The 3,727-nt window shown below is 35.1% G+C and overlaps 1 non-coding gene and 1 pseudogene across 1 annotated transcript; both read left to right on the top strand.

The window, feature by feature from the left end:
* The first annotated feature begins 1,077 nt into the window (after positions 1 to 1,077).
* Positions 1,078 to 2,862, top strand: LOC112805594 (large ribosomal subunit protein eL18-like; annotated as a pseudogene).
* On the top strand, positions 1,723 to 1,802 carry LOC112700648 (small nucleolar RNA snoR53Y). Its single transcript, XR_003153552.1, has one exon. It is a non-coding gene; the product is annotated as a small nucleolar RNA snoR53Y (small nucleolar RNA).
* Positions 2,863 to 3,727: the final 865 nt, after the last annotated feature.

Raw genomic sequence — 3,727 nt, 5'->3', positions numbered from 1 at the left:
CCTACAATTTCCAGCAAATACTTCATATGTAAATATAAGTTCTTATTATAACCATATGCATGTGCATATGGATTAGAACAAGAATCTTTTAATTTTTAAATATATAAGTATTACAATAATATTCTCATAAATTATACATATAAGTTTTACAATGATATTTTTATAGGGTGCTTGACCCCAAAAAGTCCCAGAAGATTGCTATTTTGCTTTGAGCGTTTAATGTAACTATTAATGAAGCTTGTGAAACTCTAGGGAAACTGAAACTAATGATTAAGTAAAATAGTTACTCTGTTTACTAAAAGAAAAAAGGCCCGTAGCTACGTTTTTTTTGTTATGTTTTAAAAGCGTGGCCAAAAGAGGTCAATTGCTACGTTTTTATGAGTGTGGCGATTGATTAGAGATTTGTCCATATTTTTTCTTGCTACGCTTGAAAAGCGTGGCAAAATGGGTCAATGGCCACACTTTTATGAGGGTGGCAACTGATTAAAGATTTGGTCACGCTTTTTATTGCCACGCATTGGTCAATGGCCGTGCTTTTATGAGGATGACAATTGATTAAAAATTTGACCACATTTTTTTGTGCCACGCTTTAAAAGCATAGCCATAGATAGCAATAGGCACGCTTTATAAACGTGCCAATAGAGTAGGCATACTTGACAATTTTTAAGCGTGCCAATAGGTATGTTTAATATACTGAGCAAAAACACTTCACTGTTAACACCTACACTTAAATGTTTTTCATCATTCTTCATCGTCCCAGAGCTTTTTAATCATATCGCACCTCCAACCCTAACCCTGCTCCCTCCGTCGGCGCTCCCTCCGTCTCAAAGCCTCCATCGTGCTCATTCTCTCGTAAGCCCTCAAAAGTTGCTCCTTCCTCTATGGCTGAAACCCGTAATGCTCTGTTTCTCCTCCTGTATTGCCGGTCTCTGTCTCCTCTTGCGTGTGGCTGTGCTGAAGCTCCATGGGAAAGATATACAAGGGATTCCATGGGAGAAGCTTAACTACAGCTACAGAAGTACTGCGAGACTCAATTGAAGCAGTACAAAAACTACGAGAACCTCTCGCATTCTCGCAATGATCTCGACAAGGTGAACGCCTCAACTGCTTCACGCTTTCACTTCTAATTCAGATGAAATTATGAATACTAATTCTAATTCTTTTCTAAACTTTCTGTTTATTTATTTATTTGGCAGGAGTGTTTGGAAGTGCAGAAGGGGAAGGCCTTCTATGACTTCCAGTTCAACACAAGGTTTGTAAAATTCATAATTGTGCATTTTCAGGTAGAGACTTTTGTTCATTTATACTTAAACTTTGCTAATTCTTAGGCATTGTTGGGGAAAGTGGGTTGTTTCATTTGCGCTGCTATGTGTTTGATTTGAACAGAGCTTGTAATCATTTAAAAATTATTAAAAACCATAAATCCCTGCTTATGTTCCTTGCTTGGATAAACTTTTATCATATAGTTAATTTTTTGCTTCTTTGAAACGATTTAATCATGTGGATGTTTGCTACACTGCACCCAAGGAGTTCTTATATTTGCTATGCATAATTTCTGGTGTCCATTTTAGCTCATTATTAGTCATTAATTTTAAGATTGTAGATTAGGATCTAAAACAAACATATGCTCTAATATGTACCAAATTCTGATTAATAATGTTCTGAATAATAACGTTATGATTTATGCTTTTTAGTAATACTTTAGTGCTTGTAATTCGCAAGGTTCCCAATGGTGCTGTTATTCTTTACCATGCTAATGCTGAATAACATTTGATTATTCCTTTTATTATACTGAGGGAACTCCTTTAACTATAAATTGTGCAAATTTTGATCTGTTTTAAAGATTTATTTGTTCTTTATCAAAGTATGTATTTGGACGGTTTTGATTTGGTGTGACAAGATTAGCTTGACCGCTTCCTTGTGAGGAGGACCGGCAGCCATTTCAATGCCGTGATACTAAAGCGCTTGTTCATGAGCAAGGTTAACTAGTCTCCATTTTCTTTGTCACATTTGATTAAGTTCATGAAGAGCAAGGTTTGTTTTTCCCTCTCTTATCTTTCTCAGAGGTAAGATAGGAATCCTTTCAAGTTTTGAGTACTTATACTCTCTAATGGATGTTTGTTTTTTTATGCTGGAAGGTAAAATTGTCGTGGTAGTGGGAATTGTAACCAACGATATCAGAGCGTTTGAAGTTCCTGCATTGAAGGTTACTGCACTCAGGTTTACAAAGACTGCACGTGCTAGAATATAGAAGGCTGGTGGTGAATGCTTGACATTTGATCAGCTTGCACTTAGGGCACCTCTCGGATAGAACACGGTATGTATAGATTAGATATATAATACACTTACTAGTTTCAAATGATGTCTATGAGTATGACATATAAACTTATCAATAGATATTTGAGCTGGACTGGTTCAAACAATATTTATACCGTTTGATTGAATGAATCATATGAAACCAAGTATATATTTGTTTGTGAATTATAATGGTACTATGCATTATGATAGGTTAAGTTTGGAAATGTTAAAGTGATCAGTTTTTTGATGGTTAATTTGGTTTATATATTGTTGTATGAATGTAGGTCCTTCTTAGAGGCCCAAAGAATTCCAGGGCAGCTATAAACACTTTGGTCCTGCTCCTGGTGTTTCTCATAGCCATACCAAGCCTTATGTACGATCTACGGGAAGGAAGTTTGAGAAGCTTGTTGAGAAATCAGAGATTTTGAACTCGAGATTTATTTTATATTTGAGTATTAATTTTTTAATGTATAAAATAATTATAGCAAAAATTATATATGACGCTAATTATTGTTTGATTTGTCTTGTAACAAAAATTGCATACAATATTTATAGGTTTGGTAATAAAAAAGAACGAAAAATTTATATTATGCACGAAAGAAGGTAAAGTCAGAAAAATGATTTTTTATTTTAATTTGATAAGGCTATTGCCACGCTTTAAAAGCGTGGCCGTATCTCTCGCTATTGCCACACTTTAAAATCGTGGTCATATCTCTCTCTATTGTCAAGCATTGAAAGCATGGCCATATCTCTCTTTATTGGCATGCTTCAAAAGCGTGGCCAAATCGTGGCCATATCTCACATATAGGCATGCTTTTAAAACGTGGCCATATCTCTTACATATGGACACACTTTTAAGTGTGCCAATCTGTAAAAGCGTGGCAAAAAAGAGCGTTGAGATAGAACAATTGGCACCCTTACAGATGTGACCCTTTCAAAAGCGTGCCGGTAGCTCAAAAAGCAAGGCAAAAATTAATCACCATGCTTTTTTCAACTTTTTGCCACGTTTTTAAAGCGTGGCAATAGAGCTATTTTCTTCTAGTGATTTTTCTTGAACTTGCTGCATTTCACTCACTAGAAGCGACTTAGACCAAATGAGAGTATTAACATAACATTTATTTATTGGGGATAAAATTTTTTTATATTTTTTTATTTTATTTTATTTTTGATATACTTTATATATTTTTCACTTGGCCTTTTTTTTTCTTCTTTTCTTTTTCGACTTGGCTTTAATTTCTTTTTGGTCTTCAGTTTTTTTTTGTCAGAAAGTAGACCAACAACCTAGCCCAGTCCCAAATAAAACAAAAGCCCATGCTCAACCTCAAAAAACCCAAAATCCGACCCGGTTAAACTCCTCTCCTTTTCTCGCTTGCTGAAGCTATTCTCCTCCTACGTTGTAGGGAAAATGGATCCTCTCAATTTTTTTTAA

The sequence above is a fragment of the Arachis hypogaea genome, chromosome 6, assembly GCF_003086295.3.
Source record: "Arachis hypogaea cultivar Tifrunner chromosome 6, arahy.Tifrunner.gnm2.J5K5, whole genome shotgun sequence".
Classification (NCBI taxonomy): Eukaryota; Viridiplantae; Streptophyta; class Magnoliopsida; order Fabales; family Fabaceae; genus Arachis; species Arachis hypogaea.
This window is presented reverse-complemented; position numbering and strand designations above follow the sequence as displayed.